This window comes from Papio anubis, chromosome 5, assembly GCF_008728515.1.
Source record: "Papio anubis isolate 15944 chromosome 5, Panubis1.0, whole genome shotgun sequence".
Taxonomy (NCBI): Eukaryota; Metazoa; Chordata; class Mammalia; order Primates; family Cercopithecidae; genus Papio; species Papio anubis.
This window is the reverse complement of record NC_044980.1, coordinates 140396065-140411454: the sequence shown is the minus strand read 5'-3', so window position 1 is coordinate 140411454 and position 15390 is coordinate 140396065. Positions and strand designations below refer to the sequence as shown.

Sequence of the window (15390 nt, the reverse complement as noted above, 5' to 3'; positions counted from 1 at the left end):
CTATGGGCTGGGTGCGGTGTCTGAGGCAGGTGGATCACCTGAGGTCAGGAATTCAAGACCAGCCTGGCCAACATGGCAAAACCCTGTCTCTACCAAAAATACAAAAATTAGCCAGGTGTGGTGGTATGCACCTGTAATCCTTGCTACTGGGGAGGCTGAGGTCGGAGAATCGCTTGAACCCAGGAGGCGGAGGTTGCAGTGAGCCGAGATAGCTCTACTGCACTCCAGCCAGGCAACAAGAGTGAGATTCTGTCTCAAAAAAAAAAATAAATAAATAAATTACTGTGGGTTACACACTATGAATCTTCTCAAAGACCCTTGAGATCAGTGATGACACTACTCTGTTTTTATCGATAAAGAAACTGAGGCTTAATAAAATTAGGTTGCCCCCAAATCCCATAAGTGTCTCTCTCTTTAGGCTATCTACACTCTTAACCAATATACCCCCTTTGCCTTCCTATTCTTTAACATTTGTTTTCTCTGCCTGATGGAAACATCTGGCAAGAAAAGAAACCTATCCCTGTAATTCACTACTGAGGTCTCACTTCCAAGCAAAGTACCCAATGCGAAATAAATACTTGTTGAATGAACTAATAAAGGAGTAAATTAATAGAGTAAGTCATTTTACCATCACTCCTGTGGACTTGCCAACTACCTCATTATGACTCTAAGAAGCCACAACTACCTCATTATGACTCTAAGAAGCCACAACTACCTCATTATGACTTTAAGACTCTGGGTTAGATGAATGTTTCCCCTTATACTAGACACAAGCATCTGTTTCTTGGCAGTAATGGTCATATTTGATTTCGCCATTAAGTCCTTGTTCTCAAAGTTTTCATGAGAGTAAAAATTTAAAAGTTAATTTTTAAAGTAGATCTATTCATGTCTCTGCTATTGCAAACTACTGTCACTTAACATGTTATCTGTTCAACAATAGGAAATAATGTTTAGAAAGATTTAAAAGCCTAAGACTTTTGGCTTAAATAAGAAATAGTAGAAAGATTTTTATTCCTCTATCTATTGAGAAACATTGATTTGTTACCTAGACACTTTACTACTTGGAATGCATCCCTATAACTGATTCAGAAATCTGCATCAAGATGTAAAATAATATTGCCTCACATTTGCATAATGTAATTAAGATTTCAGAACTGTTTCCCATCACATCTATCATTTTATGTTTCTCTTTGGCAGAGCCTTGGTGAATTTTGAATTCATTGTGCCATGACAATATATAGTTTAATGCCATTAAAACATTGGTATTGAGGGGTAAAACTACAACCTTCATTTATACAGCACTATATAAACTGCTTTCACATATATTAATGGACCTCACAACAACCCTGAGAAGGAGATAAAGCAAGTATTTTAATCTTTATTTTACAGACCAGGAAATGGAGCCTAAGAAGTTAATTGATTTATTTTTGAAGGTCACTCAGCTAGTAAGTCGTAAAGTCCAGACTAGATTCTAGGACTACTGATTTTACAAAGCCTGTGCTCCTTAAATCTTTTTCTTCTCCCTGACATTTTGCGGTATATAAAATTTATACCCCCTGATTATAGTCTTAACTTTCTTTTTTTGATAGCTAATACATTTGATGGAAGCAGTGATAAAACCATATGTTTCAGCAGAATCTGTATATCACAATAATGTTATAAAGCATTCAGAATATGAAAAAAATTTAATATGTGAAACAAAAAATCTGTATGATACCTTGAAGAATAACTAAACCCACCCTGTAATTGTAAGGATGAGTACACTGGATTCCAAGTAAATTAATGATTTGCCCACGTTCAAGAAGGTATTTAGTAAAAGAATTCATAGTGTTGTTCATATTTCCTGACTCATTTATTCATCAACACTCCTTTGGATTTTAAGCCTCTATTATAGGCTGATCACTCTATTAGGCATTGAAGAATTCGAAGACAAGTAGAACATCATTGCCTTTGTATAATTTCCAGCCTAATAGATACATGAGGCATGTACATTGATAAATAAAATGAAATGCAGAGGACAATGGCACCTTAAAGAAAAATTACGATTAGGAGAACAAAAGAAGAAAGACTAGGATGATTGTCTTTTTGTTTGTTTGTTTTTTTGAGGAGTCTCGCTCTGTCGCCCGGGCTGGAGTGCAGTGTTGTGATCTTGGCTCACTGCAACCTCCGCCTCCCAGATTTAGGCAGTTCTCTGCCTCAGCCTCCTGAATAGCTGGGATTACAGATGCGCACCACCAGTCCCGGCTAATTTTTGTATTTTTAGTAGAGATGGGGTTTCACCATCTTGGCCAAGCTGGTCTTGAGCTCCTGACCTTGTGATCCACCCGCCTTGGCCTCCCAAAGTGCTGGGATTACAGGCGTGGGCCACCCCACCCAGCCTAGAATATTTTTACCGCTTGCTTTCTTTATACTCACTTCAGAGTAAGTCATTGATATACAAAATACTTAATTCCGTTTTTTAAATATCTTAAAACATATACTATATACATCAGTATATATACCTATACGTATTTATATAGGTACTTTTATAGATCCTTGTTATTATATATAGAAATATTTTTATATGTAATTGTCGGCATGTATGAATGTAAGTATAGATGTGCACATAAATATTTTTAAGTGTGTCTGGATTTACATACACAAATACATGCAAGTATGTATAAGAGTCTCATAATACAAACCAGTAACATTCTCATTGGATACTGAGAGCGTCTCAATTCCACTACTGTAATTTAAGTTTTCATAATACAGTTATAAAATATCACTTAAAAACTGGACAGCTCCATAAATCTATTTATGTCATTTATTTCATAAATATGTGAACAAAGCAAGTAAAATTTATTACCACTGTTCAGTTCCTTGATTTATTCAAAATACTTCCTTTTAGATTAAACTATCATGCTTAAACATTTTCACTTCCGTCACCAGCACTAACAATTGGATGCATTGAGAGGATGATTTTAACAAGGAAACAAAATGTGCTGTTGAGGTGTAGGTAGTTGTTTACTTTGGGAGAGTCGCTGCATCTCTAAAGTGTAAGGCCAGCTTGCCATGGTATGTAATGGCCCGTGTTCACACCCAGGAGGTAAACTGAGCTACACACTGGCTTCAGAGTACTCACAAATTGAACCCAGGAACCCACAATGTTACAAATGGCTTCATGGCTTTGAGGTCTCTCGTAACTGTTGAATTTCTTTGATTAACACATAATTCATTGCATTTTGTAACATTTATTTACTAACATCTTTTCAGGAAAAAACATACATCAGTTTTAAAAAGCATCTCAATTTCAGGAACATTGAAATGTGGTAGGGGGAACAGAAAGTTAATATTAGAATTGAATAAACAGAAGTTAAAACTGTGAATGAAAAATAACAAGATTATAGAACTATTTATTCTGTAGATTATTAAACTAATCATAATCAACATGTAAGTGTTGGTAATTATAATTCCAACCTGTTTCTCCTCCTACATGACTAGCTGTTAATTAAGTCAGTGTTTTGGAATGTGGTGTGCATCAGAATGACCTGGGAGCCTCCTAAAAATGAAGATGCCTAGTCCTCACCTCAGAGCTTCTAGTTCAGATTTATATGGGTAGAACCTAACTGCTGCATGGTTCACAAACTCCGTGGGTGATATGGATTATCTTCAAGCTTTGAGAGTTAATGTCTGAAACTCAATGCTGAAGGAAATATGAATCTTTCCTCAGTCCACATTTCTTTACATTTTCTTTTGTTTTTCATTTTTTGATAGCTTTATTGTTTTGACAATTTTCCATTGTCACTTAAATCTTAGTTTTGTGGAGTTTCACCATATGAATTTAAATATGTAAAATAATTTCATACTCTTTGACTCAATAGTTACATACTTCCCAGAACGTCTCCTAAGGATATCTTTTAGAAAATAGGCAAACATTTATTGATAAATATAAAATAACAATTTAAGTTGCCTTCTTCTCTCACTTACAATCTTTGGAGAAAATGCTAAGACATCATATCCAGCTTAAGCTCTTTTCTAACTGACTTTGTTCAGACCAGTTGATGTAGCCCACCTCAAAACACCTATATTCTATCCTGTGGAAGCATTTGGTTCAAATCATGGCTCCTCCCTAATCTCCTATTTCAACTCATTTTGCTAAGAAGACTGTGTACTTATTATTGCCGATCTGATTTGCATATCAGTCATTGACTCACCATAAAATTAGTATCAAAACCCACTGTTGTGCATTACATCTACAGTCAGTAAAATGTTTAGGAAGGGTGGTGCATGATGGAAAATGAATATATCTATCAATTTCGGAGCAGGATAAGTTACCAGGGAGAGTGTACCAATGTTAGGGATACACTGGTAGCTACATATTTCAGTTCTGGGAGCAACAACATCACAAAAGTTAAGAAAGAAAATCTCATGGGGCCTAGGAGGGGGCTGTGTCACTCTGAGACAATGTGGTATTAATCTAGTATTTCCCAGAGTGTGATGTTAGATGGCACATGAATGGATCTTCCCACATAGTAATATGCTTATTGTAGCATGTACTAGAAAATATTACTGACATATCACAACTTTTAACAGATATGGTGTTTAGGCTGAGGCTCATATAGCTGGACTTTAAGGAAAAGAAATGAGTTAATTTAAATAGAAATGAATTAAGTAATGTTAAGTTGTCATGTGGATATAGTGAAAATTGCGAGGATGCTACAAAAATGCCTAAGGTTTCAGAAACACTGCACTTATTAATAAGTACTAATACTTATTACTGCACATCTAATATGGGTCCCAGGCATCACTAAGAGCACGTGTTCATTTCTGTCCCTTCTGGGACTCAACATGTTGACTGCACTTGGTGAAGACTTAACACAGTTAAGTACTTAACACAGTACCTAGAATTATTTAATAGATATTTACATTATAGTGCCTTTTTAACTGCCTGTATTAAAAAGTTCATGATTCATAACTATCAAAAAAAGGCCTAGAAAGTATAACACACAGGAAAACACATCAGCTTTGACAGCAGAAAGAAGTACTAATTTTAATTCCTTACTGACTATCATTCTCTGGGCAAATCATTAAACTTCTCTGTGTCTGAGTTTTCTTATCTGACCAACGGAGACACAGATTGAATATCCCTTACTTGAAATGCTTGGGACCTGAAGTGTTTCAGATTGTAGATTTTTTTTTCAGATTTTGGAACACTGTATTTGCAGCATATTGGTTGAGCATCCCTAATCCAAAACATCTGAAATCTGAAATGCTCCGAAGAGCATGTCCTTTGAGCGTCATTTCAGATTTTGGATTTTCAAATTAGAAATACTCAATCTGTAATATTTGGGTAGATCATAATTTTTAGGATAAATGGTAGAATATACAAAGATTTCTAGTGATGCTTCATAGTAGGTACTCAATACTAAAGTATTATTGTTATTATTTCCTTTCTTTTTTAAAGAAATGTCTGTTAAACCAGATGACCACAGAAAGTGTTAAGAAAAGAATTTGTAGCTGGGCACAGTGGCATGTGCCTATAGTCTCAGCTGTTTGGGAGGCTGGGGCAGAAGGATTGCTCAAGTCCAGGAGTTCGAATATCTCAGTATTTCAGCCAGAATCCCCATGCATCTTCCTTGCCAACCTTGACTAAAAAGCATTGCTGGTCAACTCTTTGTTAGAATGCAGTTGCTGGTTCTCCAGTCTTGGGGAAGATGGAAAAAACCAGCATCGCCTCTCATCCTCTCTTGAATCAGTGAACCAAGGGAATTCACTTCTGTAACAGTCTTTCCTTATTAATATATTTTACGGTTTTCTTGTCAGATCTAAATTTTACTTTCCAATATCTGCATGATATTCCACTGTAGAGTTATTCCATTATAGATACTAACATTTAGGTTATTTCCAGCATTTCACTACCTGAAGCAATACTATATTTGTTTGATGCCATATACAAAAATTGTTTCACACATGTTCAAATATACCTATAACATAAACTCCTAGCAGAGTGCCTAAATCAAAGGCTACGTACAGTTTCAATTGTTAAATATGTGGCCAGATTATTCTGCAGAAAGCTTGTGCTAGTTTATACTCCCACTAAAACACAGAAGTGTTTCCCCACATCCACATCAAAACAGTCCATTTAAAACACATTATTCATTTTATACATAAAAAATAGAACTTGGCCGGGCGCGGTGGCTCAAGCCTGTAATCCCAGCACTTTGGGAGGCCGAGGCGGGCGGATCACGAGGTCAGGAGATCGAGACCATCCTGGCTAACATGGTGAAACCCCGTCTCTACTAAAAATACAAAAAACTAGCCGGGCGTGGTGGCGGGCGCCTGTAGTCCCAGCTACTCGGAGGCTGAGGCAGGAGAATGGCCTGAACCTGGGAGGCGGAGCTTGCAGTGAGCCAAGATCGCGCCACTGCACTCCAGCCTGGGTGACACAGCGCGAGACTCTGTCTCAAAAAAAAAAAAAAAAATAGAACTAGAGTTTTAAATTGCAAGTCCTTAATTATGCATAATGTTAAGGCTTTGCTTTCTTTCAATGCTTTATGACGAACTGCATAACCAATCTCCCAGCCATACACTTTATGTGAGGATAGAAGGTCAGAGCATTTCTGCCCTGGAAGTAACTTTATATTTCACTTGCTTTGCAGTTCAGAAAGGTGACACCCAAAGTAGAGATGGTGGGATGTTGCCACAAGTCACACAGGACCTCGGACTTTTTTTTTTGTTTTTTGTTTTTTGGGGTTTATTTTTTCTGTGTGTGTGTGTGTGTGTGTATGTGTTGTTGTTGTTGTTTGTTTTGAGACAGGTCTCACTCTGTCACCCAGGCTGGAGTGCAGTGGTGCAATCTTGGCTCACTGCAACCACTGCCTCCCAGCCTCAAATGATTCTTGTGGCCTCAGCCTCCTGAGTAGCTGGGATTACAGGCGTGTGCCACCACACTCGGCTAATTTTTGTATTTTTAGTAGAGAAGGGGTTTCTCCATGCTGCACAGGCTGGTCTCAAACTCCTAGGTTCAAGCAATCCATCCACCTCGACCTCCCAAGGTGCTAATACAGGCATAAACCACCATACCCAGCCTTACTGTTTACTTAACAACTGACCATTCACTATCTCTGAGTTAAGGGGTTCCTGGAGTTCCCTTCCTGACTCCAATAATCCACTGCTTACGATGCAGAAAACAAGTGACTTTGTTAGAATTTGATGGCTCAAACTCAGCTTGATCAACACAAATTTTTCACACACTCATAATGGGTTTAACTGGTGTAAAAGGCATTTTAAGAAACCGGAGGAAAATTATTCTTAAAAGCAAAGAACATTCTGTTTTGCAGCAACAACGAACATATTCCAAAGAGATTTCACTCATGTATCCTGAGTGTGGCTTCTGATGAGGTAAAATTATCCTGGCTGATTTGTGTGCAGATGTTTGCTTATACCTTGTAATTCATACTCTGCTACATTATTAGTGCTATTTTCTCTTCCTGTAAAATGCTGCATCCTTCAGAAAACAGCTCCAGTGGATCTATCACTACCTACTTTCAAACACAGTCAAATAAAGTGCTGCTTTGGAGAAGCTTCTTCCTAACTTCACCATACAGCCTTTCTGCAAAATCAGAATAACGACAGTATCAAGTAGAAATGATTATTGACAGCCAAAGATATTTACAAATTAAGGAAGTGAAACCTCTGCTTGACTTTACTTTTGAGTAATGACTGGGGAAATTGATTACCAGAGGGAATCCAGTTGACTTTCCATGAAGAAGCTGACTATTAATGGATGATTTAATCTTTTGGGAGAGCGAATCATTTCTCACTCCCTGGTTGTCTTTCTTTTTGCCTTGCTCTGCTTCTAATGTTGGAGACTCCTCTCTTCCCTAACACCAAATTTCCCAATAAAAGGAGGCCAGGAGTGAAATGGAACATACAGCCATGTCCCAAACAATGATGTTTCTGTGTGATGTTTCTGTCAAAGATGGACCACATCTACCATGGTGGTCCATCCCATAAGATTATAATTGCACTGGAAAGTTCCTTTTGCTTAGTGACATCATAGCAGTTGTAACGCTATAGCAAAATCCATTACTCACATGTTTGTTGTATTACTGCTGTAAACAAATCTACAGCATTGCCAGTCTATAAAAGTATATCATGTATAATGATGCACTGTATATATTTGATAATGATAATAAAAGACTATGTTGCTTGTGTATTTACTATACCATACTTCCTTGTTATTTTAGAGTATAGTCCTTCTACTTATATATAAAAGTTAACTGTAAGACAGCCTCAGGAGGTATTCCAAAAGGCATTGTTAGTATAGGAGATGATAGCTTCATGCATGTTGTTGCCCCTGAAGACCTTCTAGCGGGACAAGCTGTGGCAACGGAAGACAGATACTAGTGATCCTGACCCCTGACCCTGTGCAGGCCTAAGGTAATGTGTGGTTTGTGCTTGTGTCTTAGCTTTTAACAAAACATTTAAGAAGTAAAAACAATTGTTTAATAGAAAAAGTATACATAATAAGATATAAAAAAGAAAATGTATTGCATAGCAGTACAAAAATATTTAAAGTTTAAAAATTAAAAAGTTTATGAAGTAAAAAATTAAAAATTAAAAAGTTTATGAAGTAAAAAAGTTGAAGTAAAAAAGTTTATGAAGTAAACAAGTTACAGTAAAGGCCAGGCACAGTGGCTCATGCTTGTAATCCCAGCACTTTGAGGCTGAGGTAGGAGGATTGTTTGAGTTGAGGAGCACAAGACCAGCCTGGAAAACATAGTGAGACCTTGTCACTACAAAAAAAAATTAGCTGGGCATGGTTGCATGCACCTGTGGTCCCACCTACTCAGAAGGCTAAGATGGGAGGATCACTTGAATTTCAGAGGTAAAGGCTGCAGTGAGCCATGACTGCACTATGCACTCTAGTCTGGGCAACAGAGCAAGACTCTGTCTCAAAAAAAAAGTTACAGTAAGCTAAGGTTAACTTCTTATTGAAGAACTAAAACTTTTATGTAAATTTAGTGTAGCCTAAGTGTACAGTGTTTATAAAGTCTACAGTAATGTACAGTGATGACTAGGTCTTCACATTCAGTCACTACTCACTTATTTGCTCACTCAGAACAACTTGCAGTCCAGCAAGCTGCACTCACAGTAAGTGTTCCATACAAGTGTATCGTTTATTTTTATCTCATATTTTATTGTACCTTTTCTAAGTTTAAGTATGTTTAGATACATAAATACTTATGACTTAACAATTGCCTACAGTATGAAGTACAGTTGCATGCTGCACCCATTTGTAGCCTAGGATCAATAGGCTATAACGTATAGCCTGGGTGTGTAGTGGGCTCTACCATATAGGTTTGTATAAGTACATTCTATGATGTTCACAGGATGACAAAATTGCCAAAAGATACAGTCCTCAGAATATATCTCTCTCATTAAATCACACATGACTGTATATTATTATCTCTTCTTGAGAGGAGAAAAGTATAGGAGACCTGGATTTTAGCACTAGATCCACTACTCACTCACTATGGGAATTGAGGCAAGTCAAAACAATCTCTGAGGTTCTTTACTTCTTTGAAATTCTAGGATTTTTAATGTCTTGTTAAATGCCTATTGGAAACAAAATTCCATTTATTGCAGAGTTTCCCAAGTGTTTTTGTGAGGAGTCTTTCTTTTGCAGTTTGCCAAAATACAACTCTAATTGACATAAGCAGGAAAGATAATTTATCTCATGTAAATGGAAAGGATAGAAAGAGCCATGCTCAAACATGTTTGGATCATCACTTTCTGTCTTGCTGCCTCTCAGTCTCCTTCCTCCTTGGCTTCTGCTCTTTTCTTTCTTCTTTCTCTTTCTTTCTTTCTTTCTTTCTTTCTTTCTTTCTTTCTTTCTTTCCTTCTTTCTTTCTTTTCTTTCTCTCTTTCTTTCCTTTCTTTCTTTCATTCTCTCTCCCTTCTTCCCTCTCTCCCTCCCTCCCTTCCTTCCTTCCTTCTTTCCTCCCTCCCTTCCTTCCTTCTTCTCTCCCTTCCTTCTTTCCTTTCTGTCTTCCTTTCCTTCCTTTCCTTTCCTCTTTTCTCTTTTCTTTCTTTCTTTCTTTTCTTTCTTTCTTTCATTCATTCATTCTTTCTTTTTCTTTCAATTTTTCTTTCTTTCTTCCTTTCTTTCTTTCTCTTTCTTTCTTTATACATAAGTTCTTTAATGGTGATTTCTGAGATGTTGGCGCACCCATCACCCGAGCAATGTACATTGTACTCAATGTGTAGTCTTTTATCCCTCACCCCCCTTCCACCCTTTCCCCCTAGTCCTCAAAGTCCATTGTATCATTCTTATGCCTTTGCATCCTCATAGCTTAGCTGTTTCTTCTGTGTTGGTTCTTCCCTTGTGTTAGCAAGGTAGCCACTAGCAGGTTCAGATTAATATTCCATCAACCCCAGTAAAATAGTTATATCAAAAGTTCTAGAATTGAGTTTCACTAGACAAAATTGTGTTTGCTGTAAGCAATTGCTCTGGATTATGTTTCGACTTTTGTGCTAGGCAGTTAGGAAAGAAGCAGAAGGGAAAATGCAGCTGACTCTACTAAAATCACATGGACTGAGTATGAGGAGGGATGGTTCACCAAAGGCAGTTCCGTTATCAGAAGAATGGAGAGAGAATGTGCAAGCAAAATGAGTGGTCAGTAGTGTCTTAGTCCATTCTGGCTGCTATAACAAAATACCTTACACTGGGTAATTTATAAATAATGGAATTTATTGCTCACAGTTCTGAGGCTGATAAGTCCAGGATCAAGGAACCAGCACATTTGGTGTCTTGTGAGGGCTCATTCCTCATAAATGGCACCTATTTGCTGCATCCTCACATGGCAGAAGGGGAAAACAAGCCTCCTTGGGCCTCTTTCATAATGGAACTAGTTGTATTGCCTATTCAAACATGGTGCTGTATGAAGGAGAAAATTATTTTCTGGCATGGATCCTCAAGTCATCCTTCATGGTGGTGTGTGACCTAAATGTACGCTATCTATGTTAGTTGAAAACATATTGTCTGAAAGGCCAGTGCTCCCAATGATCAAAGATTGATGAGAGTCAAGCCTTTGTGACCTATTCACCTCCCAAAGGCCCCTCCTCTTAATACTGTCACTCTAGGGGTTAGATTTCAACATATGAATTTTAGGGGGATAAAAGCATTTAGACCATAGCAGGTAACTTTTGCTCACAAGAAGATTCTTTTTCAAGTAGAGGCTGCTTTTCATCTTACTTGCACTAACTATGAGGGTAAGGAAAAGGAATCAGCACTCTCTTTGTCTTTAAGATATTCTGTCTCCACTAATCAACCACAAACCAATATCTGATCACAAAGTAATTTAACTTCTTTCACTGCCTCTGGATCCATCCTTCTTGAGTCTAATCCCAGGATACCTTCTTCCCTTTCCAGGATCATATTCCTTTTATTTATCTTGTTTCTCTTCTTTGAGACTTCTTCCTTTATGACATTGGTCTTCAGCATATTTTGACCTTACAGGTTTTTTTACAAAACAAATTCTTACCGTAACCTACAGGACTCTACATAATCTCATTCCCAGCTACCATACTTTTCTTTTCATACCTTCCTCCAACCACATAAATATGCCAACCAAATGAATATGCTCAATTATCAAAGACACCATCCTTAGTTTCCACTTTCTGCTAGAATGAAGTAGCGCATGACAGCTCCATGCTTCCACTGAAAACAATTTAAAAAGCCAGATATGTTACAAAAAATATATATTAAAGGCATCCAAGAGCTACAAAAGAAAGGAAGATTAGGGGGACTAAAATTCCAGAAAGGCAAGAAACTTCCAGAGATGATCTGAAGATCAGCTGTTGCTTTTTCCCTCAGAGATTTGCTAATTCCTGGCTATGGTTAGGGGCTGAGAATCTGGACTTAGTTCTGATCAAAGCTTTTAGTTGTGGCAATATGGGGAAACAAATACACAGCTGAATTTCTCCCATGAGACACTTAAAGACAGCTAAATTCTAAAGCTGCTGTTATATCTCCTCAAATATTAGTAAACTTGTCCCAGGCTTGCCTATTTTCTCCTCCTAGAAACTGCATGAGATATATATTAGCCTTTCTCACTCTGATTTCCATTTGTCTTAACCATGCATATATATTTTAAATACCTGTGATTTTGTTCCTACTATTGAATAATTTCTTTTGGTCTACTTTCTAGTTCACTAAATGTCTCTTTATCTGTATCTAACCTAATGTTTACCATCCATTTAATTTTCAATTATAATTATTTTTTCTCCTTCCTAAAGGTTTATTTTTATAGCCACTAGTTCTTTGTTTGTGTCACTTATTTTATTTTTAATATTTTTCATATTTTTAACTATTTTTAGTATACTTTGTGCTCTGTGACTAATAATTTAAATATTTGAATCTCTAATGGTCTGATTTTATTTCTGTTTCCCTCCACTCCATGAACTTTTCCACTTGAGAACTTTATCTGGGGAAATGTTTTGAGGTCTGTATTAAAAGGGTGTTTCTCCAAAGAGGTTTTGAATTTGCTTCTCTTTGATCATTGGGGGCACTGGCCTTTCAGCCAGTATGTTTTCAACTAACATGGATAGCGTACATTTAGGTCACACACCACCATGAAGGATGACCTGTGACTCCATGCCAAAGAATAATTTTCTGCTTCACACAGCACCAAGTTTGAATAGACAGTTTTCCTTGGTGTTCTTCAGGAAGGGTAGGCTGATTTTAGTTCTCTTTGGAAACCCAATTTTATGCAAGCTTCTTCATACAAAGAAAGTCCTACTCTTGAAACACTAGCGTTTGTTGCCTATCCCCAGTGTACAATAGGCATCACATTTTAGCTGATGCTGTAAGGATAGAGCCATCTGTGCTGTTTGTATTTCTGGAATTCTATTTTTGTTCTGTGATTGGCTTTTGCTATTGTTGTTAATCCAGAAATTTTAGGGTTTTTTTTATGAGTAAGATGTTTAAGAAAACTAGTTCATTTATGGCTGGGGTAAAAAATGTTTCTTAGTTCCTCTCTATTCCCCAAGCCACTCAGCCCTCATCGACCTCACTTGCCTCTCTCCTACCCTCTTTTCTTGTGGTCTTGCTGTTATTTAAAGGGTCCCTCTCTAATTGTTTTTTTCACCAATGTAAACAACTTCCCAAGATCTTTCAATTACCTTCTCTTACCCTGGAATTCTCTCTACATCTGTTCTTCACCATTTCCACCCAGGCTAGAGCCTGATTCTGTCTTATTTAATGATTGTACAAGTTTTCTTACTGTAACCCATGTTGACTTACTTGAACACAACTCTACTCACGTCAACACCTACTCAAGCCAGCAGCAGTTCTTTCAACCTACCAAATCAGAACTTTAACTGCCATTATTTTCTTTAAATTTTCTTTACCCTACAGTTCAAATGTGATATGCTTTAGTGTTTTTCCTACCATATGTAATAACAGATGGGTGTATATTTTCTCTTTTATTGATTAGATTCATAGCATGAGCAAATGCCTGGGGGATGGAAGAGCATAGACCAATTACAGGAAAAAGTAGGCAGTGAATAGATCTTATATAGCCAAATCTTAGATAACATAGATTGTGATAAATGAGGTTCACGCCAGACTGTGAAGAGCTTTCAGAGCTGAGGAGGTGGCATTATTCTATGGCCCACAGAGTACCAGTGAAAATCCAGATTATTTTTGTACAACCACTTTCCACTTTGAGCAACTCTAAGAAGCTATATTAGTTCATTCTCACGCTGCTATGAAGAAATACCTGAGACTGGGTAATTTATGAAGGAAAGAGGTTTAGTTGACTCATGGTTCCACATGGCTGGGGAGGCCTCAGAAAATGTACAATCATGGCAGAAGGAGAAGCCAACACATTCTTCCTCACAAGGCAGCAGGAGAGAGAAGTGTTGAGTGAAGGGGGAAGCCCTAATAAGACCATCAGATCTTGTAAGAACTCACTCACTATCATGAGAACAGCATGAGGAAAACCACCTTCATCATCCAATCACTTCCTACTGGGTCCATCCCACAACACATGGGGATTGTGGGAACTACAATTCAAGATAAGATTTGGGTGGGGACACAGCCAAACCATATCATTCTACCCCCATCTCTCCAAATCTTGTGTCCTCATATCTCAAAACACAATCATTCCTTTCCAACAGTACCCCAAAGTTTTAACTCATTCCAGTGTTAACCCAAAACTCCAAGTCCAAAGTCTCATCTGAGACAAGGCAAGTCTCTTCTCCCTATGAGCCTATAAAATCAAAAGTAAGTTAGTTCCTAGATAGAATGGGGGTACAGGCATTGGGTAAATACACATGTTCCAAATGGGACAAATTGGCCAGATCAAAGAGGCTACGGGCTCATGCAAGTCCAAAATCCAGTAGAGCAGTCATTAAACCCTAAAGTTTCCGAATGATCTCTTTGGACTCCATGTCTCACATCCAGGTCACACTAATGCAAGAGGTGGGCTTATGGCTCTGGGAAGCTCTGCTCCTGTGACTTTGCAGGATACAGCCCCCCTCCCAGCTGCTTTCACAGCTGCCATTGAGTGTCTGCAGCTTTTCCAACTGCACAGTGCAAACTGTTGGTGGCTCTACCATTCTGGGGTCTGGAGGACAGTGGTCCTCTTCTCACAGCTCCACTAGGCGGTGCCCCAGTGATGACTCTGTGTCGGGTCTCCAACCCCACATTTCCCTTCTGCACTGCCCTACCAAAGGTTCTCCATGAAGACTCCACCCCTGGAACAAATTTCTGCCTGGACATTCAGGCAGTTTCATACATCCTCTGAAATCTAGGCAGAGGTTCCCAAACCTCAGTTCTTGGCTTTTGTGCACCAGCAGGCTCAACCCTACGTGAAAGCTGCCAAGACTTAGGACTTGCATCCTCGGAAGCCATGGCCCGAGCTGTACCTTGGCCTCTTTTAGCCACAGCCAGAGCACTTGGATGCAGGGCACCAAGTCCCAGGCTGCACACAGCAGGGTGGCCCTAGACCCGACCTATGTAACCATTCTTTCCTCCTAGGCCTCCAGGCCTGTGATGGGAGAGGCTGCTGTGAAGGTCTCTGTCATGCCCTGAAGACATATTCTCCATTGTCTTGGTGATTAACATTTGGCTCTGATATGATTTGGCTGTGTCCCCATTCAAATCTCAACTTCAATTTTATCTCCCAGAATTCCTACGTGTTGTGGGAGGGACCCAGGGGGAGGTAATTGAATCATGGGAGCCAGTCTTTCCTGTGCTGTTCTCATGATAGTGAATAAGTCTCATGAGATCTGCTGAGTTTATCAGGGGTTTCCACTTTTGCTTCTTCTTCATTTTTCTCTTGCTGCCACCATGTAAGAAGTGTCTTTCACCTCCTACCATGATTCTGAGGCCTCCTCAGT

General features: G+C 38.4%; 1 protein-coding gene across 7 annotated transcripts in view; it reads left to right on the top strand.

The window, feature by feature from the left end:
- The window catches only part of JAKMIP2 (janus kinase and microtubule interacting protein 2), a 192490-nt gene that overhangs the window by 64419 nt on the left and 112681 nt on the right, over nucleotides 1-15390 (top strand). Inside the window, exon 1 of one of the 7 annotated variants that reach the window (XM_009209339.4) lies at nucleotides 10307-11256. The exons of the other annotated variants lie outside the window; for them this stretch is intronic. The gene's annotated coding sequence lies outside the window, so the exon portion shown is untranslated. Of the gene's footprint in view, nucleotides 1-10306; nucleotides 11257-15390 lie in introns of those variants that run through there. 7 annotated transcript variants of the gene reach the window in all.